Source organism: Hippocampus zosterae, chromosome 10 (genome assembly GCF_025434085.1).
Source record: "Hippocampus zosterae strain Florida chromosome 10, ASM2543408v3, whole genome shotgun sequence".
NCBI lineage: Eukaryota > Metazoa > Chordata > Actinopteri > Syngnathiformes > Syngnathidae > Hippocampus > Hippocampus zosterae.
This window is the reverse complement of record NC_067460.1, coordinates 21795915-21817481: the sequence shown is the minus strand read 5'-3', so window position 1 is coordinate 21817481 and position 21567 is coordinate 21795915. Positions and strand designations below refer to the sequence as shown.

The window sequence follows — 21567 nt, the reverse complement described above, 5'->3', positions numbered from 1 at the left end:
TTGACAAATGAATTTGACGTCATGTCTTAAAGCCGCACGTCCCTTAAACGCTCACTTTCTTGCTGTCACAGATGTTCCAAAGATCGCACTCCAGTCTAGGTAGAGTCTGTGTATTTTTCTAGATATTTTCCATATTATACCAGCCTGAGAAAATCTCGCCATATAGATAACAGTCATGGTCATGGCTTCCGCAGGACAAAAAAAAACATTGCAATTATTAACAGGGAGTCTACAAACTGTGTGCTCTCACGACCCCCACTTGTGCTCTTCACATAAAAGCGAAAAGGAAGAATTAGGCTTCAGTGCGTCTGAGCCGACTGGCCAGCACGCACAAAGAGACGCCTGCTTGACTTGGCTGACGCGTGGTCTTCAGAGGGCTCTGAAAATTTGCAATGAAATGTGTAAATGTCTACGACTCGACAGTTCATGGCAGCGGAACCATATTTGGCAACGTCGGGCAAGTCCATCGAATGAAGGGTGCAGAAGTCAGGCAGATGCTGAGTAAAACCTTTTAAGTGAGTGCTCAGCGACCCCCCCTCTTCCCTCCATGCATCTTGGGATATTTTCCCAGCCGAGTCATCACAATATTTATACTTTCAGTCGAAATGGGACTAGTGATGACTAACTCATTCAATACCAGCCTATTCTGAACCAAGTCTGAAAAGACGTTTAAAAACGTCTTTGGGAGTGAATGAGCTAACGACGTTTCACGAGATGGCAAGGATGTAAGAACAGACAAAAACGGCCTGTACCGGACGTACGCTGAGATTGACTCGCGACCAGTACGGTACAGAGTAAAGCCAACGCACTGCTAGCACTAGCTTTGATGCTAACGCTGCATAGCAATGGCAACACTCCTGGCTAGTCCACCGCCGTCGTCGATCACCGCAAACTCCCCCAAAAAAGTAGGCCTGTGGTTGCCATGGTAACAAGAGCAGCTCTATTCAGTTTGGTACAATCCGACGTGGCATAAAATGATTTCTAAAATCTGACGTCGATCTGTCATTTTTGAAAAGGAGCATACGTGTCCCGTACTGGCTACATGGTACCTGTTCCGAAATCCGCAACAGGGACTTTAACGGCGTACATGTAGAGAAGCTGATGGATGGCCGCGTAAGGAGCGAGACACCGCGCTCCATTCATCAAGACCAGACAAGCTCTTCAGGCGTGGTGGCCCGACGGACAAATGAGCTTCGAAAGCACCCCGCCGAGCGCTGAAAAATGTCTCCAAGAAGTTCCAGCTTGCCCATAAAAAGGACAAAGACCTCTTGAAGGTGACCATCCAGTAGGTGCCCAAATGGACATCCGAAAGTCCATAAAACACCGGTGAGCTTTTCGTCTCCGGCAACGGATCGCATGAAAAATGGCTCTTTGTGCTTCAATAAGGCCCCAAAATTGGCACTTTAAAGGCTTGCGCTGAAACTTGTTTGGATACGGCGCAGGGAACCTGCGGCCACGTAAATCACTATTTTTTTTTTTGCATTTGGAACGGTGACAAAAGGAGGCAGTTGACTGGAAAGAGAAATCTTTGTTGGAAGTGGAATGAAGCAGGAGGGGGAGGTCCAGAGAACCGATAAGCTAAACGGAACGGAACAATAAAGCAAAGAAATATTGCGGATGCCTCCCGAAAACTCCCCACAAGCACCATGACTGATGATTACCTTTCCAAATGTGCTAATCATCTGGGAGCCGTACTACAGGAGCTTATTTTAAAGCCTTTCTCCAAAATCTTCTCTCTTTATATAGTCCATACAGATGTCGTCTGGAATAAATTCATGATCATAACACCCCATCCGAGTCTGTTTTAGCTCATACTAAATGTCATTGCTGATTTTGCTGCCAAGCAGTAATGACCTTGCCTTTAAGAGTGATTTGAGTCTGACTTGGAAGCTCTCATCAATACATAAAGTGACCTTAAACCTCGTTAAAGGGCCGGGACTGTTAAAAGAACAAGTAAGACCGATGACTCGAAATACGTTTTGACGGTCAGTCAGCCCGATGAGTGATATTCACGGAGAAAAACTACCGCTATTCATAATGCAGCGACTTCATCGTAGCGTGAGGAAAATACATTATCGTTTTCTCCTTTTTGTTTCATATTTTATTTAAGGGCACCTTGTCGGTGAGCGATGAGGGCAGCGGTGTGTTTATTTGTCACCATTAGGGCGCGAGCCGCCGCGATGACTGCCATCAGTCACGCTTTGAATTCAACCGCCTTTGACATGTCACAGATATGTACTGTATGTCATCGTGTTTACGTCTGTTCGGAGCGGAGGTGCTGCTGATTGGCCGTTTTCCACCAGCTGACTTGGCAGGACTTTGAAACCGTATAAGAGGGTCAAGAATAATGGTCTGTTCAACTGTAGTTTAAGTTACTGTCATGAAGGTTTTGGGCACAAGAAAACTTACAATTGCTCTCTTATATATTACATAAGAGAATTTGAAATGTGGGTACAAATTTTAGTCGGCATCATAGAAGTCAACATGGTTTGGTTTGCTTTCGCGGGCCACATCAAATGATGTGGCGGGCCAGATCTGGCCCCCGGGCCTTGAGTTTGACACCTATTACATGCGAGAATTTGAAATGTGGGTACAAATTTTAGTCGGCATCATAGAAGTCAACATGGTTTGGTTTGCTTTCGCGGGCCACATCAAATGACGTGGCGGGCCAGATCTGGCCCGCGGGCCTTGAGTTTGACACCGGTGACTTAAGAGTCTCCAGACTGTAAAATAAATAAATAAATAAAAGTTGGGTAGACTCAAAATTTTATGGCAACAAAATGTGATAACATTTTAAATTCAGCAAAATAGTTGAACTTCTGAAATGGAATTCAGGTCGGTTAAAAGTCAGAAAACTTGGGGTGATGCCGTGCTGTCCAACATGCATCTCTTGGCTCATAAAGGCCCGAGCCGGTCCGCCTCCATTAACAAGCCGAGCAGTCTGGACAGACTCAAGGACACGCACGGGGTGCATCACCCACGCACGAGCACAGTGTGTGCTTAATTATTAGCTGACTTTGACTGTGACTTTCATTTGCGGTTTAAATCAAGCGTGGCTCAAATGTAGAGGAATCCATAAAAGTCTTCCCGGGATAATTCTTATTGCCAGTATCTCGCTGGCATGTCTCAGATCTTGTTTAGTTTTGGGTTTCTACTGTCTGCTCCGGGGTGGTAAATATCCACTGAGGATCGACTTGCCTTTGATGCAACTTTAGCTTTGTTTACTGAGGCAGACGCTTTAATTGCACCGTGTGCGCAAAGCGATGCGGCCTCCTATGGAAAAGCCAGCGTGCGGTTTGATTTAATTGGGCTTCTGGCTGGGATTTCTCTCAAATGATATTATTTCCGCTAATTGTGTGACGGTGTACACCTTAAAAGTACAATTCTTCTGATTGCGTTTTCTACTTCACAAACAAGCATGCTGACTTATCGATTTCTTCAAAGCGTTTACAAAGACGTTTACTCCCTCAAGCAATACTGACTGAAGAAACACCATTGAGTGACCGTCAACAGTATTTTTCAATAAATATGTGCAGTTTTACTTACTATGATCGGTTTTCTTTTATCATAAAGTGGTTTACTTCTCTTGACATGTGTATGAAGTTGGAAGCCAACCGGTGTCAGTCAAACAACAGACATGTGTTCTGGGGGTTCCACTGTATTATTGATAGAAGTCAGATACTGTACAACACATTTACATTCATTCATTCATTCATCTTCCGAGCCGCTTGATCCTCATTAGGGTCGCGGGGGGTGCCGGAGCCTATCCCAGCTGTCTTCGGGCAGTAGGCGGGGGACACCCTGAATCGGTTGCCAGCCAATCGCAGGGCACACAGAAACGAACAACCATTTGCACTCACACTCACACCTAGGGACAATTTAGAATGTTCAATCAGCCTGCCACGCATGTTTTTGGAATGTGGGAGGAAACCGGAGCACCCGGAGAAAACCCACGCAGGCCCGGGGAGAACATGCAAACTCCACACAGGGAGGCCGGAGCTGGAATCGAACCCGGTACCTCTGCACTGTGAAGCCGACGTGCTAACCACTGGACTACCGGGCCGCCACAACACATTTACATTCTAATCTTATTTTTTGAAGCAAATGCAGGCATCTCGAATGAGATTTTTTTTTTTTTTTTTACACACAAATGCACGAACACACACACACATGCACGCTCACACACGTACACACACACACATATGCTACAGTTGTCAGCTTCACGTCAGACTGGTTCCCAATTATCTCGCTTATTTGCCTCCGAGACTCTCTTGGTTTCACTTGTGTCGTCATGCACCCTCGCAGTAATTCTGTGACACCTCATTCATGTGTCTCACTCACTCACGCTCAAGACAATTTAGAGTCCTATTGTAACCGCCGCAATTTGCACGGGATAGTGACATGCCTGGCCAAGATGAGTGAAAAGCCGCAAATATTTAACATTCCCACTTAAAGTCATCATAAATGCTTAAATGAATAGTGAATGAATGAATGAATGAATAGTTTGAGCCAGGGTTGGGCAATTGATTTTGCATCAGGAACAGCGACACATGTGGCACATGTGTCGCTGTTCCTGTTAGTATGTTGACAAGCCAACATACTAACTTCAGCTTTGTCTGTATTCGTTTTAATGTATTTAGGGGGGGGGGGCATTAAATGTATGGAGATCGGATATGTTTTGTTATAGAAGGAAATCCACATTTTAAACCAAATTTTCAGCGGCCACAAAAAAGAAAAAAATTGAAAAAAAATCATCTTCACACTTTAAAAAGTACTTTCATCCACCAACTTATATTAGCAGCTCCTTTTCAGTTAAGTATGAGTCAAGTATCACAACGCTTGACTAAAAGAGCAAATCTTAGCCAATCAATTGGTCCACTTTTGTCCAATTGGATCGTGACTCGCAATTTTGTGTTTTTTTTTCGTCATCAATGGGGCACCAGAGTCTGTGTCAATCTTCACAAGTAGGCGTCGAGCAGGTGTCCTGGCTGTTTAAAGCGGCAATTGAACAAGACGGATGAAGATGCAAGTTCTGAGGACATATCCTTGACATCCTTTGCAGGGGGGGGGCTGGGAGGGGTAACATCTGTGCTGGCGTGCGTTTTCAGTCGCAGGTGCCCTGTGCTTGATTTGAGCTCAGGAAGGCGTTTATCCGCTCGTGCACCTGCGTGTTGTTGTAGCTGAGCAAACACAGCATTCGAATTAAAAGAGATACAAGCTAACGCACCGGTTGCACAGCCGCGCGTCACGGGGGTGGCGCGGGGGATCAGTTAAAGATGACTTGATCTAAAACGCCGAAAACACCGACCCAACAAGAACATCCGTGTTCTCCCTAATGCCTCCCTTCACACCATAAGATGACTTAAGCCCCCTGTTTTATGGGAAGCAGAGCCCATCCGTTCCCCCAAGCCTATGTAATTACCGGTACGTAGCCTTGGAGTGTGGCTTATATGATTGGGATGTAAGGAAGGGAGGGGCGGGGGGGGGGGCGTATTGCCTTTTCTGGGGGTGTCAAGGAAGAGCATCATTTAATTGCAACATGCGCACTATTTATTTGGTGGATTTGGAAGGGCAATGTCTTTGTTTTGGATTTCACCAGCAGGTCACAGACATCGTAGCAATCGGATAGTTTATTGCTCGAATGATCTGAAGTTGTGGGATGGACTGTTTGAAAGTGCTCTATAAATACTGTTGACTTGAGTTGACGTGACTTGACTTGATATTGGATCCAAAGAAGATAGATTGTGTAGTGCGGGGGTGGCCATTACGTCGATCGCGATCCACCGGTAGCTCGCGGATCGATCCCTAGTCGATCGTGTGGGGTATAGAAGAGGGAAAAAAAAACATTTGTGTGTCTCTGCATGTTAGTAATATATATTTTTGTGTGAATGCACACTGCACCCTAATCATCACATCACTTTCATAAAAAAATATTTAAAAAAAATAAATCTTTAACCCACAGCGGCGCATGACCCGCGTCACCGGAAGTTGCTAGCGCTCAGCAGTCTGCAATTGCAGCTTGTGATCGGAGCTGTTGCGCAATAGCTTTTATTGTTCTCATTATTCTCATTCAGTTTGTTTCATGTGCAATTTACCGAGGGCAGGGGGCAAAGAATGGGAAATCTGGAGGGCGTTTTTTAATTACAACGGTACGCGTGAAGCTACAAAAACGCGTAAAAGCGCATCGCGATCCTCCGCGTCAGGCTGTTGCTCATCACGGCACGCGGTACCAGCCAATTCTAGACCAAGTCTGAAAAGACGTTTAAAAACGTCTTTGGGAGTGAATGAGTTAAAAAAAAAAAAAAAGTAAAATAGAGTGACTCTTAAGCCAACCTTACAAGCACCACAGACGTGCTTGCCCTCACCCAATTGTTAAAATAGCAGCTCATAAAACATTCAATGCACACTTCGGCTTAAACATGTCATTACCTCCACGGCTACCGTCAGCTTCCTGCGTCGCTTGTCGACACATTTTTATTCCCCTGATGTCATGCCATCCGCTTAACATGAGTACATTATTGCTTAGTTCACAAGCCCCGGATCTCTATTCTAGCTCATCCCTAAGGTGTTTGATGCATGGAGGTGAGGGTTCATTTCAGATTCATCCAAGTATGAATTTATGGAAAGTGCTTTGCTTTGTACAGGGCATCTCCACAAAATTGGCATCCTTCAATTATTTAGCATGTCAGGCTTCGTGGAGAAGATGATCAGGAATTTGATGACACAGCAAACTTTTTAGTGCTCGTTATTAAGATTAAGAAAACCTTTATTAGTCTCGCAATGGAGAAATTCCAGATTCACAGCAGCAAAGTTATGAAAGGAAGAAGTAGAACAAAAAAAAATAGGAGCTGCTGGAAAGGCAGCCACTCTCGCGGCGCCATTTTGAAGTCAAAAATAACACAAGACAACACATAGGACAGCGACAGTCGTGCAATCTTCACCACATTTCTGCATACACTTTGTTGTCTGAAGCAGTTATAGATGAAAGAGGAGAGGATCAAAGTGTCCTTTCACCAGTGGATCAGAGACATCATGCTGAAAATGTGCACACGTCTGCTACAAGCAAAGTTTTGAAAGCAAACACGAAGCTGTAGCGTCCATTGACGAAAAGAGATTATTTCACTTCTCCTGTCCCACATAATCCGCTTCAAACTCCAAGCCGCGACTCCCAGCTCCAAATTTGTTATTCAAGCAAATTCAGTACAGTGGCTTTTGAAAGTGTCAAAATTGTTCGTTCTCAACATCCTGAACACGTATCCCAGACACAAACGGCAAAAAAGAGATTGCCGTCTCACGTTGGATACTCGCGATAAATTCCTCCCGCTCCTTAAGTGTCATATATATATCACGCGCTTTCTCTCTTTGACAATGTCCGTCTTCATATTGTCCCCAGACCCGGACTTTTCAGATGAAAAGGAAATCAATCAGTTGGGTGCCACACTATGAAAGATGTATTAGCTGTGCGCGCTTGCAGTGTCGCAATGAAGTTTCCTTTCAGGAGAATTACCTTCCCCGTTTATGTTTCATCAGCTCGAGAGGAAATCTAATGGCCGTTGTAAGTAAAATCAATAGTTCTGTCGTGAAGATGACAGTCCGTCCACTAAAAATACAATAAAGCTCCACATACTCCCAAGCTTGCTCAGTCATCTCTTTTCATTTTCGGACCTATCCTCTGTTATGTGCTGAATAACTCACGACTCACCGTTTAGTTATTACTATCATGCCGTGTGGTCAGTTTGGAGTCAAAAGAACATTTCAAAGTGAGTTGAGGAGCTTCATTTAGACAAAAGTGGTGTTTTGGGGAGTCAGTTACTCGCAGATTTTTGCTAGATGCATAGAATTGAAGAGAAAGATATTTGATTTTCAGGACCTGTAACTGGCGCCAATATTGAGCTGTTGGTTGCCATGACAATGAAAATACGATTTATTTAGGCTTGTTGTTTTATAAAAGTACATTATATTTCTATGCGAACTTTCATATTTGATTTTTCTTTAAATCCTCTGAATATGTTATTTGGAATATTTTGTGAAGAATCACTTCCGGGTGACGTGAATAGCGAGGAATTAACTCGTTCACTCCCAAAGACGTTTTTAAACGTCTTTTCTGACTTTGTCCAGAATTGGATGGTCCTGAATGAGTTAAAGAGGAAGATCGAGAAGACAACTTCAGAGGGAGAGAGAGACAGAGATAGAGCTACGATACCGTGTGGTCTACGTGATTTAATTCGATCTACTTTCGGTTGACCAAGGTGCACACGCTATGTCATTTTGTGTTTATTTTGGTGTCTTGTTCAAGATATTGTCATTTGGATTGCTGTTTGAAATGTGTTTTAATTTTCACCGTGTTCCACGAGTAAACATTTTTTGGACATCAATACCAGGCGTCAAGGACGACGCCTGGTATTGATGTTTTTTTGATGATTGATGATTTTTGACACCAAAAGTTTTTGATGTCAAAAAATATACCTTGACCTTGAAGCTACAGTACCAGCATGCTGTTGTGGGAGTGAGCAAATTCTGCGACGTGGTGACTTTTGGCAGTCGCGGCGACAAAATTAATCATTGCAGAGTCACGATAACAATAACAAAAGCAGCATCAAAGGCAAAAGGCCTCGCACTGATTCAGCAATAAAAGCCAGTTGGAACCATTTGTCAAGATGGTGCGCTTTCATGTGTACTCAGCTGTTGTAATGGACTTTTGAAAAATGCCTGAGCAAGGAAAAGTCTTTTGGTTTCATTACTGTGAGAATGCAATTTATAGTATTGTGTTCTCCTTTGATTAAAACAACAATACCTAGTGGCCCGGTAGTCCAGTGGTTAGCACGTCGGCTTCACAGTGCAGAGGTACCGGGTTCGATTCCAGCTCCGGCCTCCCTGTGTGGAGTTTGCATGTTCTCCCCGGGCCTGCGTGGGTTTTCTCCGGGTGCTCCGGTTTCCTCCCACATTCCAAAAACATGCGTGGCAGGCTGATTGAACACTCTAAATTGTCCCTAGGTGTGAGTGTGAGTGCGAATGGTTGTTCGTTTCTGTGTGCCCTGCGATTGGCTGGCAACCGATTCAGGGTGTCCCCCGCCTACTGCCCGAAGACGGCTGGGATAGGCTCCAGCACCCCCCGCGACCCTAGTGAGGATCAAGCGGCTCGGAAGATGAATGAATGAATACCTAGTACAGGAAAATTGTTACTGCTGCAGCGGTTGTGAAGCTGCATTGCGTTCCTTTTTAGCGTAGCTCCATCTAGTGGATGCATTGCGCAAACCGCAGCCACTATTGTAGCTGCTATTCTATCTTTTCTCTTATTATGCGGTGCACCAGATATATAAAAACAGTTTTAAAATGGGCCATTCATTACTCCGAAGCGCATTATAGTGCGGAAAATACGGTAATTGACACCAAAACACAAAGTGAAGACAATGATTCTTTTCAGTGTATATTTTTAGTCTTTTCAATTTCCACATTGAACAACAACGTTGCAGTCAGTGAGCCGCCTTCAAACGAGTTCCCCATCAACAGGACTGGGTAGCGAAAAACACCTCAAGATTTAACCTGGACCAATCTGTTCTTACACACAGCTGCTCTATGTCACCATGGAGACCGAAACAACAAAACAGCATGAGGTTGGGGAAAAAAAAAAAAGAGAAACCTTTTTCCTCCTGAGCAGCACTCGCGCAACCGACCGCATATCGGCCAAATTATCATCAGTCTCATATTATTTCATTGTTTCTGCGAACAGCACGAGCGATTATACTGTGCACTTTGCTGACACGCGGAAGGACAATGGCAAAATTATTGTGGGGAAATGTTTCCAATCAATCACGTTGGTGATAATTACCTCTCTGACATTTCCTTTATTGGTTGAAGTGGAGCGTTATGAAAGGTTAATGCTAAAGCTAACGCGCCGTCATTCCTTTGACGATTAGCAACGTGGCTAATTACGATTCTCGGGCTTCTGATGAGGACTGTTTTTGTGTGGGGGAAAAAAAAACCCCCACCAAAGGGAATTCTGTGCTGTGCTTTCATTGAGGGTGTTTGGAGGGAGGGGGATTGATCACGTCACAACCTCCATCCCTTGAAAGCCAACTGCAGCTCCTCCAATTACAGCTGATGGGCCACCTTTTTCTATCCCGAGGTGTCACAGCGATATGACACTTTTCCGAAGCACAAAGTGGATGGATAATAAAGCCTTGAGAGGAGGAATATGGAGACCATGCGGGTCTTATTGAACTTTTCCAAGACAGATTCTGAACCACTTGCGAATTATTAATATGAACGCTTGTGCAAGAATAAAGCATTTACTCACCCACCGATGAGCCTGAATTCATCACGGCGTCGTTTCCAGAGGCACGTCACAATTCCCCAAATGACACAAACAAATGAATGCCAAATGAATGACAGAGGCACGGCTCTCCGTTCTAACATCCGCGGATTGATCACATTTGCATCAACATGCTACCCAGGATCCGTTTCTCCGCAAACCTTCCACCTCGGCAAATGTTTACACTCGTTTTGCATGAAATTGTCGATTAAAGCTCTTTTGATTGTGCGGATGTCCGTCCTGTTGTCTCCAGCGGGAGTACATGCAGTGACTGTTGTTTCTGCGCGTTTTTTTTTCTTTTTTTTTTTTCTCCTCCTCGGGCACATGAGCATTGTGCATGTACTGTATATCGTTCTGGTGCATTAAAGAGAAGGATTGCACCTTCAGGGCTCTTCATCCACACATTTGATAAACAAGAGATACCTTTAAAAGCTTTTTTTTTTCTTCCCTCTTATATTTCCAGATGATGGATGCATTGATGCCCACCGCACATATTGAAAGTGCAGGTGCATTTTCTACATTTGCACCTTGGCCATCAATGAATACATCATCCTACGACCATTGTTCTTTCTCATAGTGTGGTGGTCCAAGCCCCCGCCTCCCTCCTCCCTCCTCTCCCCGCTTTGTCCTACATTCATCACTGTCAGGTACCCACATACATATATGCAGTCAGCCCATATTAAAGCCACAGCAGGCCGTCACGTGGCTTCGGAGCTGGGCCTAAGACTGCACACTCCTTACATTTGTGTGCCACACAGGTCAAATTGGAAAAGCGCAGAAACTGACACGTGTGTTTGTGTGCTACAAAATGTTTTGGTTTTTTTTCTGATGGAATGTGACATGAATGTGGGATTGGAAATGTAAGTTATTTTCTTAACACGGCCTGATGAACAATGAGACCGGACCTAGTATTGAAACCACGAACAATTTTACCATAGAGTGCAGTTGGCAGGTGCAGCGCTCTTAAAAAAAATATGAAATATGAGGATCAAGCGGCTCGGAAGATGAATGAATGAATGTATCTGGATGCGTCAAACTGTCATGACTTTTACTGGCCGCCCTCAATTAAAAGCCAAGTCCATCTTGAAAGCAAAGGGATGGATTTTGCTCTTAGTACATCACACTTCCAATCAGAGGGTCATTTCCATCCTGTGTGGTAACCATAGCGACAATTTGGCTCAAAAGACACATTTGGGATCAGCGCTGAGGTTGATCTCTGAGCGTTCAACCCTCGATGAGCTCTAGCACAGCTTGAGATCTGAAGCAATCTTTGGTCCTTCTGCAGTCAGAAGTTTTTTTTTTTTTATTTATTCATTTATTTTTGGGGCTCTGATGAGTGAGTCGGCCCATTTGCAATAAAGACTCTTTCATTAAAAAATAAAATAAAATTAAATAATAAATAAATATTCTCCCCGGGTCTGCGTGGATTTTCTCCGGGTGCTCCGGTTTCCTCCCACATTCCAAAAACATGCGTGGCGGGCTGATTGAACACTCTAAATTGTCCCTAGGTGTGAGTGAGGGTGTGCATGGTTGTTCGTCTCTGTGTGCCCTGCGATTGGCTGGCAACCGGTTCAGGGTGTCCCCCGCCTACTGCCCGGAGACAGCTGGGATAGGCTCCAGCACCCCCCGCGACCCTAGTGAGGAGGAGCAAGCGGTTCGGAAGATGAATGAATGAATGAAAAATAAATAAATAATAAATTATTATTCCCCTTGCCGCTTGCAAGCACTTTTGGTTTGACTCATTCTTATCCTGGTTGTTTTGTTCCCAGCATTTTATGTTGGATGTATTGTATTCGATCTTCTCTTGTTGTGCGTTTGTGAGATCCGCTCCTGGTCCGGAACCTTAACAAGTACAAGGCGCTTAACATATTGAACGACGACGGATCCTGGATCGCGGCTGTGAATTATTGGATGCGCCGAATGTTTGCTAGTCACATCCCAATTGGCAGCGCAGCTTCTCCAACTCGGTTGTCTCGCTCTGTGTGTCACGTCCGATAGAGCAAATTGTCGGCATAGCTTAATGGGTGCCTTCCTGGGGTGCCATTTTAAACCACGCCCCCAAAATCTTGACCATCGAGTAGGTGAAAAAGAGTTGATGCAATTCAGTTCTGAGCCTTAGCACGCCTTTCGCACTTATCTTCAGATGTATTTCGAATCAAATTACAAAAAACAAAAAAAAGACTTGACAGGAACTTTTGTGGTTGCTTGCGCCTGTCGCAACAAATTGATCGATGAACCGAAATACATTATTGGTAGGAGATCATTTCGCCTTCAATTAAAAAGAGAATTTACCCCGACACACTGTTTTTTTTCGTTTTTTTTGTCATTCATTGTTTGGAGCCAACCACTAACATAAAGAGGTCCGTTTTCCCTCCTGACACAAATTCCAATTCCATTCTGCGTTCTGCGAATGATCCAGCGGCTTCATTCCCATCCGTCAATGCTCCTCATTGTGTGACAAAGAGGAGGCCCATTCTTACCCACCTCTTTCCTTTCTCTAGCACGCCAAACTCCTCTCGGGAGTTCGTCTGTCGCCTTCGGCGTGATTTTCACGTCGTTTGAGCACCCACGAGCAAGCTCGTCTCTGTTCTCCGGGCGGCACCAATTAAGGCGGGCTGGAGCCGGGGCGAGTTGTGACAGAATTGGACGACACAACCAAGGCGAAGAGCAAAAGGGACGACGACGACGACGGCGCAGGGAGGAGGAGGGGCCTGCGGGTGCAACAGACACAAGCGGAGGAAAACCGGTGAGTGTCTTCTAGTTGACAGTGTGGCTGCGATGTGCACACGTTTTTATGCTGAGGGGTTTTTTTTTTTTTTTTGCGGCTTGATTAATGTGCAACTGGACTGTTTTTTTTTCTTGATGTTAGAAAAAAATAAAGGCTTCCCACCTAATACACAAACGACACCCGTGTTGGTAATTACCTAATAATAAATGGCCCTATTGCCCAAATATGGTATTGATGTTCTAATAATTCACCCCCCCATCCCCCAATTGCGTCGTGCAGCATCCCATTTTAATCCACTTTTGGCCTATTCCTTTCCTTGCTTTGTAAAGGCTGATAAAATAAGAGTTTGGCTGTCATACCTTGGCTGTCTATTTTCAGCCTTGCAGCACATCAAATAACGGCTCCATTTTCACTCGGGCACCCAGTCGATGAATTAGGAGGAAGGGGTCAAAATGATCTGAGAGATGCACTCAACTTTCCAATCTCTGATACCTCTGATTTCATACCAGGCTGAGATCTCGTGCCCGTGAGGCACGTGCTGGAAACAGTACGAGTGAATTTAGATGGGTCGATGCTGCGGATGAGAAAAAAAAAAATCTAACCTATTTTAAAAGCGTGAAGGCAGCAAATGATGAAAGAGTAAATCATGATGCTTAAACCACATATAGCCTGTCAGGCTCTTATTACCTAAGAAAATATTGCCAATAGTGTCGACTTTTTAGGGGAAAAGTCATTCCAAAAATTCAAGTCTTTTTTTTATTCAATCTAATGAGATCGAGTGCAAAAGTTCTGTCAAAATCGATGGCTTAAAAAGATCATGTGAACACCTCTCGGTACCATACAATGCAAATTATGGACACCCCTGCACAATATTGTTCAATTAATACCAATTAGTCGGAGTATTATGGTGGCATTACAAAAACCTCGCATATGAACTGGGCTGTGTCGACATTTTATATCCACCGCAGGTGATCGCTTCTGTTCAACTGGCCACACTGTATCGTGTGACATTATCTCAAGCGCAATATTCCTGTCGGGCATACTTCAGCTTCACCGAGTGATGCCAGCTCACAATTGACATCATTGTTGGCTTTTCCGGTCTCTCTTTCCGTAGCAAATAGCATATGTTATATAATCATTCGAATCCGCCTGCCCGCCCCTTCATTTGGTGCAAGTTGAATTAGCAGGCACTCACTCGCTAATCTGCAAAGCGGCCTCACGTCATAGATATTGATAGACGGCAACCATCGCTGGCCTGTCATGGGAAGGGTATGAACTCTTTGCACAGATGTGTGGGCTAAAAAAAAAAACATAACAAACAAACTAACACAAATGTCAACTCACAGAACCGTATGCTAATGAGACATCGATGATCCCTCTGGCTGTGTCTATAATGCTGTCACTGAAGTTGACTTTGATTATACTAGGATGTCATTGCGAAGTCGACAGAGGGTCAAATACGGCAGCTTGGTCACGGAAGAGAGTTATCAATGTGACGGGAGATGATATACACACACACTAGTGTTATTACACTAGTAATAGTTTTTTCTGAGCTTAATTAAGTGGTAATTACTATGACATTAGATAATCTAGAAGCAAAATCACCTTAGCAGCAATCATCTCCCAAATAGAGCGCTACGCTAATTCGGGAATTGCATCATCGAAATAGTTTTGCATTTGTATGTCCTGACCTAAGGCTACAAATCATATAAAGAATAGACCGTCATGTTCTACGTCCCACCTTTGGGCATTATTATTCAGAGTAAGAGCATTTCCCCTTCTGTTGCAGCGTCTCTCGTTCGCCTGGCTTTGCTGATAAACATGCCCGGACTGAGGTTTTTGTACAAGAATTAATTATTTAGTGGGATTGCATCTTCAAAAAAAAAACATGATGTATTACAGATGACAATTTGGAACGTTAGCGTTGGTCAAGCATCGTGGAAGGTGACGTGATTTGATTTGCTTTTGGGGGCGGCCTGGTGAACGAGTGGTTAGCGCGTCGACCTCACGGTGCAGAAGGTCGTGGGGTTCGATCCGACCTCCCCCTGTGTGGAGTTTGCATGTTCTCCCTCAGGCTGCGTGGGTTTGCAACCGGCTACTCCTGTTTCCTCTCGCATTCCAAAAACACGCATGACAAGTTAATGGAATACTCTAAATTGTTCCGAGGTATGAGCGGGGATAATTGTTCGTCTCTGTGCGTGCCTTGCGATTGGCTGGCAACCGGTTCAGGGTGTCTTCCGGCTGGAATAGCCTCCAGCAAACCCCCCCCCCCCAACACCCCCCTAACCCCCCACACCGCAACCCTTGTGAGGATAAAGCATATCAGAAAATGCATGGATGGATAAAATGATGTGACAGGCCAGATCTGGTTCCCCCGGGCTTTGAGTTTGACATCTGTTTTTTGTTATTGTAAAGTGTCCTTGGGTGTCTTGAAAGGCGCTTATAAATAAAATGTATTATTATTATATTATTATATATCTGTGCCATCTGGGATCATTGATAACTTGCGTAAGTCTTCATTTATCAGCAAACTTTTTTTTTTAAGTTGCCGTGTTGTAGAACGGCACTTTATTCAGGTCTGGCATTTATAGTAAACCGTGCTGACACCACAGATGTTGTAGTATTTGCTCCGGAAAGGAATTCAGTGGAAAACACAAGCCCACAGACAGACAGACGTGCTCACGCCGGGCCAAAAAAGTGTTGTTATGTGATGCAACCGTTTGCAATTTTATTGTTAAAATGACAACAACGCGCTCCATATTTCCCTATCGAACGGTGAATTATTCAGGGCACAACATGCAGCTTTGCCTGTCAAGCCAAGTCGCCGGGCAATCACCCGGCACAGTTGCTATAATAACCGTGGCTCATATAAGATGCAAGCAGAGCCCAACCCTTGCTGGAAAAGAAGAATTCTTCGCAAAATGAGCACAAGAGAAGCTTCGGCGTTTGAATCGTTTTTATCTCTCAAAAGCATGACCTACATAACTAGTTCTGGGAATTGACTGCACATTAATATTAAGCAGCAACTTTTGTGAGTCTCAGACACACGGCTCCACAAATATACTGTATTATTTGGAAATAACCGCAAAGCTCATGATGCAGTAAAAGTTTGTCACCATTGCAGAATCAGCGGGCGATGAATGATTGCGACCTTTCCGAATGCAGCTTGTGTGTTTTGTCCTCCATCCATCTCGAAATGATGCCACTGCACTTAAAGGTTAAAGGGCCAGAGGGCCGAGTGCAACTTCAGTTGAAAATGTGTCAAAGTCCTGATGACATGCGCTATGTTAACGGATGGAGCTCGTGTAGACCCACCCCCCGGTTGTAAAAATCCCCACCGGAAACGACGGCGATTCGTTCCAAGCTCAAAGTTGACCGTCATAAAACCGTCATTTTCACAAGTTCACCGGTTCTAAAATGAAAGCGTCGGACTATCATAAGGTGTAAGGCGAAGGTGATTTATGTTGCAGAGGTGCCCGGCGGGAGTGAAAAGCATTTGTCTAATTATTTCTTCGTTGACTCTGGTGAAAATGTATGATGGAGTAATACTTTGAGTGGTGAGCAAAACTTCATCCATCCATGTATTTTCCCATCCGTTTATCCTCACAAGTACCGCGGGGAGGTTTGGGGGGGTGCTGAAGCCGATCCCAGCCGTCTTCGAGCAGTAGACGGGGGTACACAGTGACGAAACAACCATCCACGCTCATACTCACACCTAGGGACTATTTAGGGTGTTAAATCAGCCTGCCGTGCATGTTTTTGGAATGTGGGAGGAAACCGGAGTACCCGGAGAAAAGCCACGCAGGCACAGGGAGAACATGCAAACTCCACACAGGGAGGCCAGAGCTGGAATCGAACCCGGTACCTCTGCACTGTGAAGCCGACGTGCTAACGACTGGACTACCGGGCCGCCTGGATAAAGAATCATGCAATGCATTTATTGAGACAATTACGTGATTGGTTTCAGGAAGGCATAACCGGTTGCCAGCCAATCACAGGGCACACACAGACGAATAACCATCCGCGCTGACACTCACACCAAGGGACAATTTGGCGTGTTCAACCATCTGCCGGGCATGTTTTCGGAATGTGGGAGGAAACCGGAGCACCCGGAGAAAAGCCACGCAGGCACGGGGAGAACATGCAAACTCCACACAGCTGGGATCGAACCCACAACCTCTGCACTGTAAGGTCGACCCGCTAACCACTTGACCACCAGGCCGCCGAGTCAGCAAAACTTCTGTAATTTAAATATTTGAATGCAAAGGGAGAATTGTTCCTATTTCGAAAGCTTTTGTTGAATTTAGCAGGCTCATGCTGCCCAAGCGATCCTGCCTTATTGTGTAATTAAGCCCATCACTCAGGAAAATATTCCTCGGAGTTCTGAATTTTTCAACATTCGGGTCATTCAACTGTTATCCAGTGTATTCATTCATTCATTCATTCATTTTCCGAGCCGCTTGATCCTCACTAGGGTCGCGGGGGTGCTGGACCCTATCCCAGCCGTCTTCGGGCAGTAGGCGGGGGACACCCTGAATCGGTTGCCAGCCAATCGCAGGGCACACAGAGACGAACAACCATTCGCACTCACACTCACACTTAGGGACAATTTAGAGTGTTCAATCAGCCTGCCATGCATATTTTTGGAATGTAGGAGGAAACCGGAGCACCCGGAGAAAACCCACGCAGGCCCGGGGAGAACATGCAAACTCCACACAGGGAGGCCGGAGCTGGAATCGAACCCGGTACCTCTGCACTGTGAAGCCCACGTGCTAACCACTGGACTACCGGGCCGCCCTTATCCAGTGTATCTTATCTAAAACTCTGCAATCGCTGTACAATTGGTGGAGATTAGTCGTGAAGAAGGACAGCGCAAATGAATAAATGCTGATTGGGGGGTTGTTTGCCAAGGGCCATCCCTCTTCCTCTTGTCACAGTTCAATTCTGCCCCCCTCCCCCACCCCGCCCCCTTACCTCTTCCCTCCCTGCACTTGACAGCATGGTAGCCCAATTGCAGCATTTCCACATGAAATGCAGCAGACCTCAAGGGGACTTGTTATAGACACTGGCTGGACCGCTCACCACCCTTTCACAAGGGGTCCTGCGGTGCAGACGAGTGATGGATAAATACGGGTGGTTTCATTCAGCCTGCGGGTTATTGATCACCCTTACAGTATAGGAGGGAAGGAAATCACCCGTCGGTGTGTCTGCATCCCTGCAGAAAAGAGGATTTGTAGAGAAGAGACACTCTACTGTGGTGAAAAATGGGACAATATGAGCTTGCTGCAAAGTTGGCACAAAGACAACAAATAGAAGATTGTTCTAGTTTGATGAAAACTTGACTAAGGATTTTTTTTCAGGGTTTTTTTTTTAGCCACAATGCCTTTTTTTTGTCTTTCTTGTTGCCTGGCAACACTGAGTTGATTTTTGTGTGTGTGTGTGTGTGTTTTTTTCCCCCTCATCTCAGTGCAGTCTGTTTTGTTTTATTATCAGTGTTGAAAAATTGACAATCCCTTTGGGACACAGTAATCTAATTCATTCGGCGCTGATGAAAAATGGAAATATCGCACATCATAGCATTCCAAAAAAAACATGCCTTGACAAGATTTGTTTTTATTCCTGAAGAGAGTGTTGTTATTTTGTTTGCGTAACTTATTTTTATTTTGCCAAATAACTAATTGGCAAGGATGGCATAGCGATATACCCAATTTCTAAGCCAGACCGTTGCGGTGTAGAGTATAATAAATTCAAGTACCGGTATGCATTTTTTGTGGACGCCACCGTTATGACGTCGGATATCTGAATCTCTGGGGCAGCAAGGTGGAAGAATGGGTTGGCAAAAATATAGCCACACCCATCACTTGACTGCCTGTCTATAGTATAAGTGATGTGTGAATATATTAAATATATGTACATGGACATCATCATGAACATCTACTTTTTTTTTCATTTTATTTTATTAACTCACTGATGTTACATCTTCTCTCAATGCCTCAAGAAACCCATCCATCCAACTTCCGGGTTGTCTTCTCGGTGGTTGGCGGGGTATGCGTTGAACCGGTTGCAAGCCAATCGCAGAGCACACGTCGATTAATAACAGCCATTCAAACCATAAAACGGTTTAGTATGTACAGATAACCCACTGTGCATTTTTTTACCCGGAGAAAACCCACACGGACACGAGGAAAACATGCAAACAATCAACCCACCGTGCATTTTTTTACCCGGAGAAAACCCACGCGGACACGAGGAAAACATGCAAACAATCAACCCACCGTGCATTTTTTTACCCGGAGAAAACCCACGCGGACACGAGGAAAACATGCAAACAATCAACCCACCGTGCATTTTTTTACCCGGAGAAAACCCACGCGGACAAGAGGAAAACATGCAAACAATCAACCCACCGTGCATTTTTTTACCCGAAGAAAACCCACGCGGACACGAGGAAAACATGCAAACTTTACACGGGTAGGCCAGAGCCAGGATTCGCACCCGCGACCTCTGCCAATGGAAACACGCCGATGTGCCTCGAGAAACGATGACAATTTAAGTTTTAAACAAGCCCCTTCAAGCTACGCGACAGCTGTCACGGATTGTCACAGCACGACACCGCGCGCACTCTTGTTTGATAAGCGTGGGTTAGGATAAAAATGTGCCGTTCACGACTTTGTACACAGTCTCCTTAAAGCCGCCTCTGAATCCAGTGACATGCTGCCTGTCAAGCACTTGCGCCTGTTATCTTTGCAAAGTCACCTCCGGAGTGCCGAGGTTTTGCTGTGTCAACAGCGTACTGTCCTGTGGCTGTGCCGGGGCCGCAGGCTCCTGACACAAGAGGACAAACGGTAATCGTCAGCGATGAGCAATTATTTCACAGGCAGGCAAAGGGCAAATTACCAAAGTCTCACTTTGAAATGTCAAAAATGTCTTGTTGGCACGCTCAGGTGGCACCTTTTGCTGACTTAGTGTTTCTCTTTCAACACTGTCGCTCTTTTGACATTTTTAGCAGGCATCTCCAAATGTCAGTGCTTTTATGCTGGCCCCCAAAAAAAAAAAAAAAAAATCCGGTATATGAAAGGAAAATTTCAGAGTGAACCTAAATTTAAACACTGATGCTATTATGTTGAGGATGAGCCATTTAATATGCTCCGAATCATGGATCGCATCAAAAAGGTGTGCAACAAACATAACGTATCCACCAATTAGCCAAGTTAATAACTGTCACGGCCACACATGAGCTGACATCTTCCATGCTAATCACGGCACGCCAAAGAACGGAAAAAAAAAATCATATCGCCGCAGTAATTATGTCATTAGGTAAACACCAGAGAAGGACATGAACTCACTGCCAGCTGTGTTCGCTCCTTAATTGTGATGTGCATGATTTGCGCATACAGTAGCACAGAGATTCGGGAGCTCTCCTGTAGAAAATGGCGCTGAAATAAAACACACACACACACACACATGCTGTATCGTCTGAGCCTGTTTGTAGATGCAGCTAAGCAAACCTGACACGTTGGAGACACGCATGACTTGCACTGGTTTAGGATGTCGAGACAAGTCCCCGCTTCCCTGTGGCTGCTAATGTCTTTGGAAAATATTCCATTTCTGACAAGACACTTTTCCTGCTTTGCCGTTCGAAAGTGACAATGACGGACGGCATTATTTTATCTTGATGCACCACTCCGATGGAAAAAAAAAAATCTATTATTTGGCTCACATGTTCAATAATTTGCTTTTATTGATAAAATCATATTGTTTTACAAAGGGGCGGCCCGGTAGTCCAGTGGTTAGCACGTCGGCTTCACAGTGCAGAGGTACCGGGTTCGATTCCAGCTCCGGCCTCCCTGTATGGAGTTTGCATGTTCTCCCCGGGCCTGCGTGGGTTTTCTCCGGGTGCTCTGGTTTCCTCCCACATTCCGAAAACGTGCGTGGCAGGCTGATTGAACACTCCAAATTGTCCCTAGGTGTGAGTGTGAGCGTGGATGGTTGTTCGTCTCTGTGTGCCCTGCGATTGGCTGGCAACCGATTCAGGGTGTCCCCCGCCTACTGCCCGAAGACAGCTGGGATAGGGCTCCAGCACCCCCCGCGACCCTAGTGAGGATCAAGTGGCTCGGAAGATGAATGAATGAATGAATGAATGAATGAATGAATGTTTTACAAAGGGGATTTCTCAATTTATACGAATTCGACTGGTAGACAAATAATACACGTGCCAAAATTCAAATTGAAAAGATCTATAATGTTGAGTTTGTAAAAGTCTGGGCAATTAAGAAAAAAAAAAGTCATTCACGACTATTATCCGAATGACTTGCCAGTTAATATGCCACACATCGTTCCAGAAAAGCCTCGATTTGTCTTTGTGTTATTGTCCCGATGGCAGTTGCCGACTTGAATTCCCAAACGCAGCGCCGGATGTGAATCCCCTTCACGATGATCAAATTGATAATTACACAAGTTTTCCTTTTCCAAAGGCAGATAATTGGAGGAGGACTTTGACGCGAGGGGAAACTCTCTTTGGAGAGGT

The 21567-nt window shown here is 44.9% G+C and overlaps 1 protein-coding gene across 3 annotated transcripts in view; it reads left to right on the top strand.

The window, feature by feature from the left end:
• b3gat1a (beta-1,3-glucuronyltransferase 1 (glucuronosyltransferase P) a) overlaps positions 1-21567 on the top strand; it is a 52586-nt gene that overhangs the window by 14539 nt on the left and 16480 nt on the right. For all 3 annotated transcript variants that reach the window (XM_052078580.1, XM_052078578.1, XM_052078582.1), the window contains exon 2: positions 12814-13058. The gene's annotated coding sequence lies outside the window, so the exon portion shown is untranslated. The remainder of the gene's footprint in view (positions 1-12813; positions 13059-21567) is intronic.